Raw genomic sequence first — 18,142 nt, 5'->3', positions numbered from 1 at the left:
AAATTAGGTGTAGTGGTACACACCTGTGGTCTCAGCTACTCAGAAGGCTGAGGTAAGATGATGGCTTGAGCCTGGGAGGTCGAGGTTGCAATGAACTATGATCACGCCACTTGTACTCCACAGAGCGAGACCTCGTCCTGCAAAAATAAAATAAAAATAAAAAATTACATCTTGTGAATTATTTTATTTAATTTATTTACTTATTTGAGACAGGATCTTGCTTTGTTGCCCAGGCTGGAGTACAGTGGGGCAATCACGGCTCACTGCAGTCTCTACCTCTCAGGCGCAAGCAATTCTCCCGCCTCAGCCTCTCGAGTAGCTGGGACTACAGGCACATGCCACCATGCCTAGCTAATATTTTTACTACTTGTAGAGTCAAGGTCTCACTATGTTGCCCAGGCTAGTCTTGAACTCTGAGCTCAAGTGATCCTCCTGCCTCAGCTTCCCAAAGTGCTAAGATTACAGAGTTGAGCCACCACAACTGTCCAGAATATTTTTTAAAAGACAGAATTAAAAATACATATAACCTAGTAGAAGTCAGGAGTTAAAGTGTTTTCAGTACCTTGTATTTTCTAAAAAGAGGTTAAGGGTATTGATTAAGTCTAGATATCAGTGAGTTAAATATGTGGATTAGAATTTCTAGACTAACTCCTAAAGTCATATAAAAAGAGTCAGCCAGGCATGGTGGCTCACGCCTGTAATGCCAGCACTTTGGAAGGCCAAGGTGGGCAGATCACCTGAGGTCAGGAGTTCGAGGCTAGCCTGACCAACATGGTGAAATCCCATCTCTACTTAAAAAAAAAAAAAAAAAATTAGCTGTGCGTGCTGGCGCATGCCTGTAATCCCAGCTACTTGGGAGGCTGAGGCAGGAGAATTGCTTGAACCCGGCAGGCAGAGGATGCAATGAGCCAAGATTGCACCACTGCACTCCAGCCTGGGCGACAGAGGAAGACTCAGTCTCATAAAAAAATAAATAAATAAAAAGATTAAAACTGCAAATTAGAAAGGTGTCGATTCACTTAAAACATCTATAAATTTAATGCAATATCAATCAAAAACCTGAATTTTGTTGTTGTCGTTGTGTTTTAGTTTTTGCAAAGTGCCACATACAGCCAAGATACTCTTGAAAAGCAGCAAAATTAGAGGATTTGCCCTATTGAGCATCAAGATTTATAATTAGCCTATAGTAATAAGACATGGTGTTAGCACAAGGACAGGGCAGTGGCCCAATAGAACAGACTACAGATTACAGAAATAGTCCTGTGCTCATATGGAAGCTTGAGAGGCATCTTTGCAATTCAGTGGAGAAGGGACAATATTCAGTAGATGGTGCTGTTACTGAGGAGTATTTATTTGGAAAAAAAATAAAATAAAATTGGACTATACCTTTGTATTAGCCAGGGTTCTTCAGAGACACAGAGACAACAGGAGGGAGAGAGAGACAGAGATTTATTATAAGGAATTGGCGCACACAGTTACAGAGGCTGAGAATTCCCAAGATCTAGAGTCATCAAGCTGAGGACCCAGGAGACCCGATGTATACTTCCAGCTTGAATCCAGGAGCCTGAGAACCAGGAGAGCTGATGGATAGTTTCAGTCTGAGGACCTGCAGGCTCACAACCCAAGGAGAACCAATGTTTCAGGCCAAGTCTGAAGGCTGGAAAAAAACAATGTCCCAACTTAACCAGTCGGACAGGAGAAATTCTCTCGTAGTCAGCCTTTTTATTCTATTCCGGTCTTCAATTGATTGAATGAGGCCCAACCACACTGGGGAGAGCAATCTGCTGTACTCACTCTACTGATTCCAATGTTATTCTCATTCGGAAGCACCATCACAGACACACACAGAATAATATTTGGCCAAATGTCTGGGCACCACATGGCCCAGTCAAGTTGACACATAAAATTAACCATTACAACTTTATACTCCAGCCCTCCTAATCAATTCTAGTTGAATTTAAGACCTAAATGTGAAAAGCCAAACAATAAAGCTTCTCAAAATGACGTGGGGGTAGGGGAAGTTTCTGAAATAAAATATGAAGAGTATGAACATTTTAAAAAAGATTGCTACATTTGACTATTGTGTTCAAACTTTGTCCTTCACAAGAAAGGGCATCAAAATATCAAAACCTGCAAAAAGTGCTCATCTCATTAGTAATCCAAAGTAAGTAAATTAAATCCACAGTAAGATACTAATACACACCTACCAGGTTAGCAAAAAATTATTTCATTATTTTTTATTTCTATTTATTTATTTTATTTATTTATTTATTTATTTATTTTTTGAGACAGTCTCACTCTGTCCCTCAGGCTGGAGTGCAGTGGCGCGATCTCGGCTCACTGCAAGCTCCGCCTCCCGGGTTCACGCCATTCTCCTGCCTCAGCCTCCCGAGTAGCTGGGATTACAGGCGCCCACCAACACGCCCGGCTAATTTTTTGTATTTTTAGTAGAGACGGGGTTTCATGGTGTTAGCCAGGATGGTCTCGATCTCCTGACCTTGTGATCCGCCCGCCTCGGCCTCCCAAAGTGCTGGGATTACAGGGTTGAGCCACCGCGCCCAGCCTATTTTTTATTTTTATTTATTTATTTGTTTGTAGACAGAGCCTCACTTTGTCACCCAAGCTGGAGTGCAGTGTCACAATCATGGCTCATTGCAGCCTCAACCTCCCAGGTTCAAGTGATCCTCCGACCTATTTTTTTTTTTTTAGAGATGGCGTCTTGCTGTGTTACCCAGGCTAGTCTCAAACTCCTGTCTTGGCCTCCCAAAATGCTGGGATTGTAGGTGTGAACCACTGTGCCTGGCCACAAAAAATTATAAAGTGTAACAACATCAAATATTGGCAAAGATATGCAGCAGCAATAGGAATTCTCATGCACTGTTATGGGAGTGTATGTTGGGACAATATCCACATTTTTAAAAAGATTATTTAACATTATGAAGAAACTCATAGCAAACAACCCAAACATTTTCTAGAAAAGTCTTTACTTGTGTGCCAAATACAGGACAGGAATATTCATGGTGGCATTGTTCAAATACCAAAAAACCCTAAATATCCATCTATAGTAAAATGTGTTTTTATTGTTTATTTCCATGCAATGAAATGGTATTTTCATATAGCAATGGAAATTGACAAGTTGTATGTAATTACAATACAGGTGAAGCAACCCACAACATTAAGTGAAAGAAGCAAAATACAAAAGAATACATATATGTAATACGCGTCTTTTAATTTAAAGTTCAAAAACAGGCATAATCAAGTTTTATTGTTTAGGAATGCATGCAGAAACCCCGTCTCTACTAAAAATACAAAAAATGAGCCAGGCGCAGTGGCGGGCGCCTGTAGTCCCAGCTACTCAGGAGGCTGAGGCAGGAGAATGGCGTGAACCCAGGAGGCGGAGCCTGTAGTGAGCCGAGATAGCGCCACTGCACTCCGGCCTGGGCTAAAGAGCGAGACTCCGTCTCAAAAAAAAAAAAAAAAAAATACAAAGATTGTCTGAGTGTGGTGGCACATGGCTATAATCCCACCTACTTGGGAGGCTGAGATAGGAGAATCACTTGAACCTGGGAGGCAGAGGTTACAGCGAGCTAACACCACTGCAATCCAGCATATGTGACAGAGCGAGACTCCGTCTCAAAAAAAAAAAAAAAAGAATATCGCAGAAGGCCAGGTGCAGTGGCTCACGACTGTAATCCCAGCACTTTGGGAGGCCAAGGCAGGTGGACCACTTGAGGTCAAGAGTTCGAGACCAGCCTGGCCAACATGGTGAAAGCCCGTCTTTACTAAAAATACAAAAATTAGCCAAGTATGGTGCACGCCTGTAATCCCAGCTACTCGGGAGGCTGTGGCAGAATCACTGGAACCTGGGAGGTGAGAGGTTGCAGTGAGGTGAGATCGCCCCATTGCACTCCAGCCTGGATGACAGAGCGAGACTCCATCTCACAAAAAAAAAAAAAGAAAGAAAGAAAGAAAGAAAGAAAGAAGGAAAGAAAGAGAAAGAAAGAAAGAAAGAAAGAAAGAAAGAAAGAAAGAAAGAAAGAAAGGAGGGAGGAAAAGGGAAGGAAGGAAGGAAGGAAGGAAGGAAGGAAGGAAGGAAGGAAGGAAGGAAAGAGAAAGAAAGAAGAAAGAAAGAAAGAAAGAAAGAAAGAAAGAAAGAAAGAAAGAAAGAAAGAGAAAGAAAGAAAGAAAGAAAGAAAGAAAGAAAGAAAGAAAGAAAGAAAGAAAAAAAAAAAAAAAGAAAATAGCAGACGGATTAATTAGATGGGCAGTCTCAGCTACTTGAAAGGTTAAGTCAGCAGGATCACTTGAGCTTAGGAGTTTGAGGTTGCAGTGAGATATGATTACGTCACTGCACTGCAGCCTGGGCAACAGAGGAAGACCCCATCTCTAAAAAAATTATATATATATAGCAGAGAAAGAAGGAATGCCCCGCAACTAAATATTATATTACAAGACAAACTACTGTATGTTTTTTCAAATTACAAAAACTACCTGCTCTTCACTTTCTTCCTCCTCAAGATTCTGATACACCCACCTGTTGGAGAAGCATCCAGATAGCATGTAGGACTGTAGAGTGTGGGAGAAGGACAGGAAAGATGGGGGATAAGAAAGCAAACATATATGCATAACATTCCTCTATCTCATGGAGCTGTACGAAGGAAACTGACAACACATTGGACTGAACAAATTCACTCACTGCATTTGCCTGCCTGGGACTCGGTCAGTGCCTTCCCTGAGCTCAGAAGCCTATAAACTTCTCCAATCTGTTCTTCTCAAGAGCATTGTGTTAGTAATCACACGCCAGAAACAACTGACAAAAAATTACTAGCACTAGGCCAGGTGTGGTGACTCACTCCTGTAATCTTAGCACTTTGGGAGGCCGAGGCGGGAAGATCACTTAAGCTCAGGAGTTCAAGACCAGCCTGGGCAACATAGTGAGCCCTCATCTCTATTAAAAAAAAAAATTACTAGCACTAATAAAAATGTTAGCAGTACTTTCATGAGACCATGTAATTCTTTCAGGTACATTGTTAATGACCTTATTGAAATATGACTCATATGTCATAAAATCCACTTGTTTAAAGTGCGCAATTCAGCGTTTTTGTGTGTGTGTGCTCACAGAGTTGTACAACCATCACCACAGTCTTAGCTTCAAATATTTTCTTTTCTTTTTTTTTTTTTCTTTTTTTTTTGTGAGACAGAGTCTCACTCTGTTGCCCAGGCTGGAGTGCAGTGGCGTGATCTCAGCTCACTGCAACCTCTGCCCTCCCGGGTTCAAACGATTCTCTTGCCTCAGCCTCCCGAGTAGCTGGGATTACAGGTGCACGACACCACACCTGGCTAATTTTTATATTTTTAGTAGAGACAAGATTTTTCCATGTTGGGCAGGCTGCTCTTGAACTCCTGACCTCAAGTGATCCGCCCACCTCCACCTTCCAAAGTACTGGGATTATAGGTATGAGCTATCACATCCAGCTTTCTTTTCTTTGCTTTTTGTTTGTTTGTTTGTTTGTTTTGACAGGTTCTTGCTCTGTCACCCAGCAGGGTGGAGTGCAGTGGTGTGATCTCGGCTCACTGAAGGCTTGACCCCCAAGATTCAAGTGATCCTCCCACCTCAGCCTCCCGAGTAGCTGGGACTACATACGCCCACCACCATGCCCAGCTAATTTTTGTATTTTTTGTAGAGACTGGGTTTTGCCATGTTGCCCAGGCTTGTCTTAAATTCCTGGGCTTAAGCAATCCTCCCACCTCGGCCCCCCAAAGTGCTAAGATTACAGATGTGAGCCACCATTCCTGATCTTTTTTTTGTTTGTTTGTTTTTTTTTTTGAGACTGGGTCTCACTCTGTAGCCCAGGCTGGAGTGCACTGGCGCGATCACTACTCATTGTAGCCTCAACCAACCTCGGGCTAAAGTGATCCTCCCACCTCAGCCCCCCAAGTAGCCGGCACCACAGGGATGTGCCACCACGCTGGGCTAGTTTTTTTATTTTGTAGAGATGGGTCTTCCTATGTTGTCCAGGCTGGTCTTGAATTCCTGGGCTGAAATGATCCTCCTGCCTCAGCCTCCTAAAATGCTGGGATTACAGGTGTGAGCCATGGCTCCCAGCCACATTTTCATCTCCCACAAATCTAGGCAAGCACAAGTCTACTTTCTGTCCCTCAGAATTAATATGCTTTTGGAAAATGAATATATGTAGGCATGCATGAACAGAGATTTGATCACATCCTTTGAAAAAACTATTCAACTCCCTGGGTCAGGGGAAGTTAGTTCAGCATTGGTAGTTCAAGGAATTTGTGACATGCCAGAAATTAAGAACTCAGGTTGAGACCAGTGATAGTTGCATTGTGTTAAGATGAAATTGATATTTATGATTTCCTTTTTGTTTGTTTGTTTTACAAATGCTTTCTGAACTAACATGATGTACTAATCTCTAAGGAAAATAAGCCTAATTGCCTCTCACTTAGATTGCAATCATAAAGGTCTAATTTTTCTGTAAAAACGTTACTCTTCTTAGATTACAACATATTCATAAACAAACCCCCAAAAAAGGCATGCTTTGGGTTTAACTGCCTTAAAACAAGCCGATTTCTATTGTGAAAGCTTGAAGTTGTCCAACATCTAATCTCCTAGAAAATAATTTGCTAATTTGCTACGATTGTTTTCTGTTTGGGGCATTATGTGAAGTGGTGCCTCCTTGAAGAACTTCACACACACAGGAAGCAGCTCCACTGCAAGGTGACTCACCTGAGGAGGTCTCTCCTTCCCTCCATTACCTTCCCAGCCCCCGCAAACACACACACAACCTCTCACAGGGTGGGAGGACAGAAACTGTCCGTGCAACTGCACAGAGATCTTGGCCACCAAAGCAAATAGGTGGAGTGTTTCCATACCTGATAAAGCTTTCCAAATAGTCATAGAATTTGGCAGTCGTAACATCACTAGGCATGTAATGACTAGGGCTCCATTTCTATGAAGGGGGCTGTGAAGCCTGCTCCGGGGAGAGGAATGAGGAACCATCTCCTTAGAGAAGTGGGTTGGTAGAAATCATTTCTTATACTTGGCAGGGGTGGAGGACAGGCTCCATGAGTCACGACTCAGGCGTTTAGGGACTTGTGGCTTGGGTTTTTCCCTTCTGCATATTCTGTGTGTGGTAGGTAGACTTCGCCTCTGGGAGCATCTGCGGGAGACCACTATTTTTGGTTCTTATGATAGGCAGGTGGAGCGTTCAGTGAGTACCACCTGGGTGGGTCTTAGTGGTCTATTTCTTGGAGTTTAGGTTAGTTTGCTCTTGAGATTCCCCTTGGGTGCATATTGCCTAACTCAGATGTGATATGATCAAACCTTCCCTATAGTTAAGCAGAAAAAAACAAAATAAATTTGAATTTAAAAGGGGATGGGTATGCTCAGTCTGTTTTCCCTATTCTTTATCATGACTTTTGGGGATGTCTTGAATCTTAAAAAATTGAAGTCTTCCAACGGGGAAAAGTAAGTAGGCTTTTCATTTCTAAGAAGGGTAATGCTTAACATTTGTGGGATTTTGGTGATAAGTTTCCTACAAAACTACTCCTACAGTTCAGAGAAAATGACACGGCAGAAATGAGCCACCAGCAGGGCCAGGCTGTCGGCTTTGAAATTCCAGAGGCCTGCCCAGCCCTTTTGGTTTCCTGGAATGCTTTCATTCAGTCGTCATGTGGTAGGTGAGGAAAAACCCTATAACATCAGTGTTGAGCTGGAAGAATACCTCATCTGCCGTCAGGGGACAGCGGCCCAGGGCGACAGGCACACATCCCTGCCTGTGCTCAGCGGCACAGTCAATGGACCGTGGGGCGGGGGCACGCAGGCTGGCCCAGCAGCAGTGTCAGACCTATGAGCACAAACAGACGGTTCATGCCCAGGTCACAGACGCCCGTTGTCTCCTGGCCAGAGGTTGACGCACAGGCCAACCGTTGGACAGGCTCATGCTCTGTGTCATGAGAAAGGTGGAGCAAAGATGACTCAGGGAAAGGCTGCTTTCCCCTAACATTGGCATTTGATTAATCTCATCTCAAATGCTGTCACTCACCCAGAAAGGGCCTAAATGTGCCTTACTTCCACTGCTGGAGCGGTGGAATGTGGCTGTGGCAGCAGCTGTCTGGATGATGTGGAAGCCCAGCACCAGGAGGAGGGAGGAAAAGTACCAGATCCCACTGAACCGGTCAGAGGAATGCAGGCAGGAGGGGAAACGGGCATCCGCACGGGGACCGGCCACATCCTAAGGCTGGAGGCTGCCCTGCTGAAAAAGGCCCATTAGCAGGGAAGCAACAGGAAAAGCATTTTCTAGGGGGGGTTTTCCTTTTTTTTTTTTTTTTTTTTGAGATGGTGTCTTGCTCTGTCGCCCAGGCTGGGGTGCAGTAGTGTGACCTCAGCTTACTGCAAGCTCCGCCTCCCAGGTTCAAGCGATTCCCCTGCCTCAGGCTCCTGAGTAGCTGGGATTACAGGCATGCGCCACCACGCCCAGCTAATTTTTGTATTTTTAGTAGAGACACATTGGCCTGGCTGGTTTCGAACTCCTGACCTCAGGTGATCTGCCCGCCTCAGCCTCCCAAAGTGCTGGGATTACAGGCGTGGGCCACTGCACCCCGCTGGTTTTTCCTTTTCACACAGCCTTGAAGAACTTCAAGAAGAATTGTCATTAGCAGAACCTAAGACGGACTGAATCCCTTGTGTAGGTGAATTTGTGTCTAGGACCTCTTATACATGCAAAGCCTGGAAATGGAAGATAATGTCAGGGCTCGTGGAAATAATCATAGCTATTAATTATGACATGTCATTAACCACAATTAATTGCATTAATAACAATAGGATTAAACATTTACTTTGTTCCAGGCCCTGATCTAAGACTTTTTCCTTGATTATCTCATGTGATCCTCTCAACAACTCTCCTAAAGCAATGCTTTTAGCATGCCTGTTTTACCAACGAGGACATGGGGACACAGAGAGGCAGCACACAAGATCACCCAGCTGACATGAGGCCATTCCAGTACTGAAATCAGGCCAGGCTGGTGGCTCATGCCTGTAATCCCAGCACTTTGGGAGGCAGAGGCAGGCAGATCATTTGAGGTCAGGAGTTCAAGACCAGCCTGGCCAACATGGTGAAACCCCTTCTCTACTAAAAATACAAAAATTAACAGGGCATGGTGGCACATGCCTGTAGTCCCATCTACTCGGAAGGCTGAGGCACAAGAATCACTTGAACCTGGGAGGCAGAGGTTGCAATGAGCCAAGATTGCGCCACTGCACTCCAGCCTGGGCGACAGAGCGAGACTCTGTCTCAAAAAAAAAAAAAAAAAGAAAGAAAGAAAAGAAAAAGAAAAAAAAGAAATCAATGAATGTGTAATTTCAAGCTCCAGGCTGTGGCTGGAAGGGCTGACCTCACTCATGTTTTCAAAAGTGATTATCTTTCCACTAGCCAAGTTAGGATTGCCTCTGGCAAGCAAGAAATTGGGGAAAGATGAGAGGAAACAGCCCCCTTCTGCTTGCCCCAGTCTGGGACAGTGGTGTGGCAGTGCATGGCTGTCAGCCTGGATCTCGTCCTGTGGACACAGGCATAGGCTGGGTGAAGGAGGCCAGACTTGTGGCCACTTGGAAGCCGAATTCTGGACTCTCCCTCCTCCCACATTCCCCAGGGGGCAGAGCCAATCATTGAGAGAATAACTTTCCCCATCATTCCCAGATCCCAAGTCAAGCATGAATCATGAAATAATCAGCTTAGGACGAGTGCAGTGGCTCATGCCTGTAATCCCAGCACTTTGGGAGGCTAAGGCGGGCAGATTACGAGGTCAGGAGATCGAGACCATCCTGGCTAACACAGTGAAACCCCGTCTCTACTAAAAAATACAAAAAATTAGCCAGGCGTGTTGGTGGGCGCCTGTAGTCCCAGCTACTTGGTAGGCTGAGGCAGGAGAATGGCATGAACCCGGGAGGCGGAGCTGGCAGTGAGCCAAGATCACGTCACTGCACTCCAGCCTGGGCAACAGAGCGAGACTCCGTCTCAAAAAAAAAGAATCAGCTTAATTGTAGAGTCAGTGGGTACACACACAGCCAACATACACATACACTACCCATACACATCAGAGGCTCCACAGGTACCCTCTGTTGGCAAAGCAGCAGCCCAGGTCACTTTTAACTTATGTATTTATTTTGTAGAGATAGGGTCTCACTCTGTCACCCAGACTGGAGTGCAGTGGTGTAATCATGGCTCACTGCAGCCTCAACCTCCTGAGCTCAAGCAATCCTTACACCTCAGCCTCCCTGCTAGCTGGGATTACAGGCATGCCACCATGCCCAGCTAATTTTTTTTATTTTAAGTTTTTGCAAGGACATGTTGAAAGAAAAACCTTAGCCAAATTAAGCTTAACAAAGTTTAATTAAGCAAAGAATGCTTTGCGAATCAGGTAGCCTCCCAAGCCAGAGTAGCTCAGAGAGACTCCAGTGCAGCCAAGCAGTGGAAGATTTATAGACAGAAAAAAGAAAGTAACGTATAGAAAACAGAAGTGAGGTACAGAAACAGTTGGATTGGCTACAGCTTGGCATTCGCCTTATTTGAACACGGTTTGAACAGTTGGCCCCCTTTGGCCAAAACTCTCTGATTGGCACAAGAGTAGGTTACAGTGGATTTATACCTCCATTTAGGTTGTATATAGTTCACTATGTACAGAGAAACCTTTAGGTTGAACTTAAAATATGTAAGGAGGCCACTTTAGGCTAAACTTGATTTAACAGACAAGGTCTCACTATGTTGCCCAGGCTGGTCTCAGACTCCTGTCCTCAAGCCTTCTTCCCGCTTCAGCTTTGATGAACCTCAGGAGGGGAGGTCATTAGCAGAACCTAAGATGGATTGAATCTTTTGTGTAGGTGAACTCTTGTATAGGATCCCTATATGTGAAGCTTGGAAACAGAAGATAATATCCGGGCAGGTATAATAATCATAGCTATTATAGCAGCCTCCCAAAGTGCTGGGACTACAGGTGTGAGCCACTGAACTCAGCCCCAAGTCACTTATCTTTAAGGTGAACCTTAGCATGCCTCAGAATTACAGAAGGACCTGTTCAAACACAGGGTGCTGGCCCCGCCTCCGGAGTTTCTGACCCAATAGTCCTGGGTGGAGCCTGAGGATTTGACCCACGTGTTCCCAGGTGCTGACACCGCTGGTGGGAGACCAGCCTTTGGGAACTACTGTTTGAAGGGTGAAAGCTCTAGAAATATGTATAATTTCTGGTCACACATCACTGCCTGTTTAAATGTGATACCAGGCCAGATGTGGTGGCTCTGGCCTGTAATCCCAACACTTCGGGAGGCCGAGGTGGGTGGATAACCTGAGGTCAGGAGTCCAAGACCAGCCTGGCCAACGTGGTGAAACGCCGTCTGTACTAAAAATACAAAAATCAGCTGGGTGTGGTAGTGGGCACCTGTAATCCCAGCTACTTGAGAGGCTGAGGCAGAAGAATCACTTGAACCCAGGAGGCAGAGGTTGCAGTGAGTTGAGATCTTGCCATTGCACTCCAGCCTGAGCGACAAAAGTGAAACTCCATCTCAAAAAAATAAAAATAATAATAATAATAATTAAATGTGATAGCAGTTGTTCTCGAGGATTTTCATCCTTGCAGCCTGTATGCTTTCCTATTGCTGCTGTCACCAGTTACACCCGCAAGCGGAGTGGCTTTACATAGCACAGATCATCTCACTGTTCTGGAGGTCAGAAGTCAGAAATGGGCCAGCAGGGCTGCTTTTCCTTGTGGAGGGCATAGGGGAGAATGTATGTCCTTTTTGGGCTTCTAGAGGCTGCCTGCGTTCTTTGGCTTAAAACCCCTTCCTCTATCTGCAAAGCCAGCAGCAGAGGTGCATCTTCAACCCCTCTGCTCCTCTCTCACACACCCACACCTCTGCCCCCATCATCACATCATTGTCTTTGTCTTTTTCTCTGACCCTCCTGCCTCCCTCTTATAAGGACCTCACGATGACATTGGGCCCATTCAGGTAGTCTAGGACAACTTTTCCATTTTAAGACGCTTACTAACATCTGCCAAGTCCTTTTTTTCCCTAGAAGGTAGCATATCCACAGGTTTCAAAGATTAAAAGATGAGTGTCTTTAGGGACCAGCCACCCATCCTACCATCTGCTTAAACTCCAGCAGGTGGCCAGGCATGGTGGCATGCACCTATAGTTCCGGCTACTCAGGAGGCTGAGGTGGGAGGATTCTTTCAGCCTAGGAGGTCAAGGCTGTAGTGTGCAATGATGGGGTCTATGAGTAGCCACTGCACTTAAGCCTTGGCAACACAGCAAGACCTCATCTCAAAAAATAAAAAACAAACAAACAAACAAACACCAACTCCGGCAAATATGCTTCCATCCCATATCTCCCACCAAAAAGAAAAAGGAAATACTAAAAGAGCATCAGGATTTGCATGACGCTAAGTCAGAAGGTAAAGCCAAATTTTCCCCTTCTTCTGACTTACCTGATAATAAAGCAGTGTCGCAGGACGGGGTGGTGGGAAAAGTCAAAGAGACTGGAAGAGGAGCAGGGAAGGAAGGACTGGGGCAGCTAGAAGAGGGAAGGGGCTAGTGACATGCATCAATATGGGCCTCTTGACCATGCCCCAAACACCTACTCAGTCTCCCTGCTACTTTCTGGACTTTCTAGGACTGGAACCCTGGTCCCTTCCCTTTTGAGTCAAGAGACCTTAGTGACCCCACTAGACTTGCAGGTCAGCAGTGCCCCTGCCCAGCCCCCAGCACTGCTTTACGATCCTGCCTACAGGCCACCTGGGAAAGATGCAGAAAGAGAAACTGTGCTAAAAGGCTAGACTCTTGCATGTTGAAATTTCTGCTTATTGCCTTTGGAACTTTTCTGAAGTCCCAGCCTTAAGGCTGTGAATTCTCTGTTTGTGGGTGTGTTAGTTTGCTAGGGCTGCCATAACTAAGCACCATAGATGGGGTGCCTTAAACAACAGAAGCTTATTTCCTCACAGTTCTGGAAGCTGGGAGCCCGAGATCAAGGTATCAGCAAGGTAGTTTCTTCTGAGGCCTCTCTCTGTGGCTTGCAGGTGGCTCACTTGGTCTATGCACGTAGGTCCTGCTGTCTCTCTTCTTATAAGGACGCCAGTCATATTGGATTATGACCCTAATGACCCAATTAACTTAATCATCTCTTTTTTTTTTTGAGACGGAGTCTCGCTCAGTCACCCAGGCTGGAGTGCAGTGACGCGATCTCGGCTCACTGCAAGCTCCACTTCCCGGGTTCACACCATTCTCCTGCCTCAGCTTCCTGGGAGCTGGGACTACAGGCACCCGCCACTTCACCCGGCTAATTTTTTTTTATTTTTAGTAGAAACGGGGTTTCACCGTGTTAGCCAGGACAGTCTTGATCTCCTGACCTCATGATCCGCCCGTCTTGGCCTCCCAAAGTGCTGGGATTACAGGCATGAGCCACCATGCCTGGCCTAATCATCTCTTTAAAGACCCTATCTCTCAAGACAGTTACATTCTGAGTTAGGACTTCAACATATGCATTTGTTGTGGGGGTGGGGGACACAAGTGGCCATAACATTGGGCTAAGACCCTGGGAGGTTAAGAAAGATCACTCAATTCTTCCCTGGTGTAACAGGTGGACTAGGCCCAATGAGGATGAATGCTGGGAGAGGGAGGCCAAGCTGTTAACATTAAAAGTGTGCTCTGGGGGCCAGGCGCCGTGGCTCACGCCTGTAATCCTAGCACTTTGGGAGGCCGAGGTGAGCGGATCAGGAGGTCAGGAGATCAAGACCATCCTGGCTAACACGGTGAAACTCTGTCTCTACTGAAAACACAAAAACAAAAAATTAGCTGGGCGTGGTGGCGGGCGCCTGTAATCCCAGCTACTCGGGTGCCACTGCATTCAAGCCTGGGTGATGGAGTGAGACTCCATCTCAGAAAAAAAAAGAAAAAGTGTGCCCTACAACCCAAAACTGCCTGTTTTGTTTGTTTGTTTGTTTTTTGCTTGTTTGTTCTGTTTTTTGAGACAAAGTCTCACTCTGTCACCTAGGCTGGAGTGCAATGGTACAATATCAGCTCACTGCAACCTCCGCCTCCCAGGTTCAAGCGATTCTCCTGCCTCAGCCTCCTGAGTAGCTGGGATTACAGGTGCACACCACCAAGCCCGGCTAATTTTTGTATTTCTAGTAGAGTCAGGGTTTCACCATGTTGGTCAGGCTGGTATCAAACTCCCGACCTCGTGATCCGCCCGCCTCGGCCTCCCAAAGTGCTGGGATTACAGGCGTGAGCCACCCCGCCTGGCCCAGAACTGCCTTTTCATAGCTATGTTGGGTTAGGGTTGGGAAAAAGGCAGAAAAGGTCAAAGAAGCCTCCAAAAGCCCAGGCTTAGCCTGTGTAAGCAAATAGCAACATTTATGGCTAGCAGTCACCAGTGCCAACTCCCTGCAGGTTATTTATTTGATGCACAATTCACAGCTATTCCCCTAAATTCCACCAAGTCCATACATACCCTGGACACAGTGGAAATAAAGGAGCAGCCAGTGAGTGTTTGTATCGGATGTTCTTTGAAAGGGCTGTTTGACAGAAATGATTTCATTCTCAAGGCATGGCTTTGATAGGGAAGTCAAACAGCCCGCAAGTTGAAACAAACCAAATAGCCTTATCTTATTATTGATTCATGGGTTTCTCTCTCTTCAAAGCCCCTTAAAGCCCGGACTCTGCGAATTGTAACTTGTTAGAGTAATTGCTGTTGCAAAGTGCTTCCTGGAACAGGTTGTATCTTTGACTTACAGGATCTGAATTCTCTGACATTTTTCCTTGATAAACCTTTGTTAGACTCTGGTCAAACTCACTAGCCAATATAGGTTTAAATACAGGCACATATTGTTTAATTGCGCTTTTCTTTCTTTCTTTCTTTCTTTCTTTCTTTCTTTCTTTCTTTTGAGACGGAGTTTCACTTTTGTCACCCAGGCTGGAGGGCAATGGCGCGATCTTGGCTCACTGCAACCTCTGCCTCCCGGTTTCAAACAATTCTCCTACCTCAATCTCCTGAGTAGCTGGGATTACAGGCACCTGCCACCATGCCCAGCTAATTTTTTTGTATTTTTAGTAGTGACGGGGTTTCAGCATTTTGCCCAGGCTGGTCTCGATCTCCTGAGCTCAGGTGATCCACCCGCCTTGGCCTCCCAAAGCGCTGGGATTACAGGTGTGAGCTACCACTCCCGGCAATTGCACTTTTCTTTATTAGGTCTCGCAGATGTGTTTTTCACAAATCAAGGGTTTGTGGCAACCATGCATGGAGCAAGTCTATCAACAGCATTTTTGCAACTTCGTGTCTCTGTGTCAGCATTTCTTAGCAGTTTTTTTTTTGAGACAGAGTTTCGCTCGTGTTTCCCAGGCTGAAGTGCAATGGTGGGATCTCAGCTCACTGCAACCTCCACCTCCCGGGTTCCAGCGATTCTTCTGCCTCAGCCACCCGAGTAGCTGGGATTACAGGCACCCGCCACCACGCCCAGCTAATTTTTTGTATTTTTACTAGAGACGGGGTTTCACCATGTTGGTCAGGCTAGTCTTGAACTTCTGACCTCAGGTGATCCGCCTGCCTTGGCCTCCCAGAGTGCTGGGATTACAGGTGTAAGCCACCGCCCCTGGCCAGCAATATTTTTTATTTATTTTTAATAGAAAGATCAGGTGATTGGGCTCAGGCCAGCCTCGATTTGAATCCCATCTCTGCCACTCACTAGTTTGGGGAAAATGTTCTGTTTCTTTCTATGCAACAGATCACCCCCAAAACTTAATGTCTTAAAGCAATCATCTATCTCATCATTTCTCAGTCTGTAGGGGTCAGGAATTTGGGGAGAGCTTCGGCGGGGTAGTTCTGGCTCAGCATCTCTCCTGAGCTTGCAGTCTCTCCAGGTGAGGGCTGGTGCAAATGGGGCTGGCTGAGCATCTCCTATACTTTCAAGGCTTTTCAGGTGGTCTTTCACATGGACTCACTTGGGCTTCCTTACAGCATGGCAGCCTCAGAACAACTGGGCTGCTTATGTGCTCACTGGTAACAGTTACATCACCTGTTCTGATCTAGCCTCAGAGGTCATGCAGTGTCACTTCCTTCCAATTGTCTTAATTATAGGCAAATCACAAACCTCTCGGATTCAAGGAAAAGGGAATTAGTCCACCTCTTTTTTTTTTTTTCCTGTTTGTTTCTTTTTGTTTTTTTGAGACAGGGTCTCCCTCTGCCGCCTAGGGTGGTTTAAGTGGCACAATCACGGCTCGCTGCAGCCTCAACCTTCTGGGCTCAAGTGATCCTCCCACCTCAGCCTCTGGAGTAGCTGGGACTACAGGTGCATGCCACCACACCAGGCTAATTTTTTTTTTTTTTTTTTTTGTAGAGATGGGGTTTCACCATGTTTCCCAGGCTGGTCTCAAACTCCTGGGCTCAAGGGATCCTCCCACCTCAGCCTCCCAAAGTGCTGGGATTATAGGTGTGAGCCACTGCACCTGGCCTAGACTCTACCTCTTGAAGGGAAGCAGCAAAGTTCTAGAACACAGATTGGCAAACTATCACCCTCAGACCACCGAATGGGCTCACCTCTCAAACACAAACAAGCCTGTACACGTACACATCGCCCAGGGCTGTGCCACAGTGATAGTCAGGTCAGACAGTGAATGATCCACACATCCTAAAATACATGCTGGATGGCTTTTAACAGAAAAAGTTTGTGAACACCTGTTCTAGAACGACATGTCAGATGCAAGATATTGTTGCAGCCACTTTTGGAAAATGCAGTCTCCCGAGGGCTGGTTAGCAGCCTCTCAACTTTAGCTCCACCTCCAAATCTGTAAAATGGAATAATAATCCCATGTACAAATTACTCAGCAGAACTCTATGCCTGTGACAGGCAAAGTATACAATTTCATTTCTCCTTCCTGGGCTTCATTATGATTTGAGAGCCACAGAAAGGTCTTAGCTGCACTATGGGTCTATTAGCAGTGCCAGAAACTCCCCACTGTAAATACCCCTTGGAGTTAAGGCCAACTTTATAGAAACCTCCCTTTTAAAATACACATTTATTGCCCTTGAGGGAAGAAATGTTTGCAAAAATTCCTCCTAAAATGCCCCCTCCCCACCTAAAATGCATTCTTTTATCGAACTAGCTAAATTTTTAACCTCTCAAAGGCAAGTGTCTCAGGGAATGAGACAGTGAGTTAATTTGGGCAGGAGCCAGTGGGGGGAAACAGGCTGTCAGCGTGTCTCCAGTTGCCTACAGAGATAGACTTGAGAAATTTTAGCTACTGCGCGAGTGTGCCCAGGGCTCACTGCTTCAGACAAAGCAACGAAAAATGCATGTTTCTTGGCCTCCCCCATCTCCATCGGCTCCCTTTTCCTACTGCCCAGACTTGCTTCAATGCCCTCTCTGCTGTCAACATCTCCCTTGGGTGTTTTCTCTCCTCACCTGGGCGTGTCCAAGGCCAATCCTCCAGCAACCCCTGAGATTATCTCTTTGTGACCCAGTTTTCCTCCCTGCTGGAAATTCAAACAGGGTCGTCCTGAAGCCTATTTGTTAACAGGCATCTGTGCTCTTTCTCTTTAGAAGTGAGTTTCTAGTCAAGAAAATAGAGGCTCTCCAACCAGCACCAACTATGTGGTAACATTATACCTTCCGGTCCCAGCTTTTCTACTCATTTACTCAAATACCACCAAAATTATCAACTCTATTTATGCATCTTTTTAAAAATTATTTTGTCGGCTGGGCACAGTGGCTCATGCCTGTAATCCCAGCACTTTGAGAGGCAGAGGCTGGCAGATCACATGAGGTCAGGAGTTTGAGACCAGCCTGACCAACATCGTGAAAACCCATCTCTACTAAAAGGTACAAAAATAGCAGGGCTTGGTGGCAGGCGCCTGTAATCTCAGCCACTCGGGAGGCTGAGGCAGGAGAATCACTTGAACCTGGGAGGCGGAGGTTGCGGTGAGCTGAGATTGTGCCATTGCACTCCAGCCTGGGTAACAGAGTGAGACTCCATCTCAAAAATAAATAAATAAATAAAATACAAATAAATTATTTTGTCTCCTCTCCGAGTTATGTTTGACTCAAATAACTTTTTTTTTTTCTTGAGACAGTTTCACTCTTG

The 18,142-nt window shown here is 45.7% G+C and overlaps 1 protein-coding gene and 1 long non-coding RNA gene across 20 annotated transcripts in view; one reads left to right on the top strand and one right to left on the bottom strand.

Moving 5' to 3' along the window:
- The window catches only part of DLGAP1 (DLG associated protein 1), a 529,488-nt gene that overhangs the window by 388,351 nt on the left and 122,995 nt on the right, over positions 1 to 18,142 (top strand). The window lies entirely within an intron of this gene.
- The window catches only part of LOC134736861 (uncharacterized), a 32,310-nt gene continuing 23,379 nt past the window's right edge, over positions 9,212 to 18,142 (bottom strand). For both annotated transcript variants that reach the window (XR_010121254.1, XR_010121255.1), the window contains exon 3: positions 9,212 to 16,846. This is a non-coding gene — a long non-coding RNA (uncharacterized lncRNA). The remainder of the gene's footprint in view (positions 16,847 to 18,142) is intronic.

The sequence above is a fragment of the Symphalangus syndactylus genome, chromosome 1, assembly GCF_028878055.3.
Source record: "Symphalangus syndactylus isolate Jambi chromosome 1, NHGRI_mSymSyn1-v2.1_pri, whole genome shotgun sequence".
NCBI lineage: Eukaryota > Metazoa > Chordata > Mammalia > Primates > Hylobatidae > Symphalangus > Symphalangus syndactylus.
Note: the sequence above shows the minus strand (reverse complement) of the source record. Positions and strands in the feature narration are given on the sequence as shown.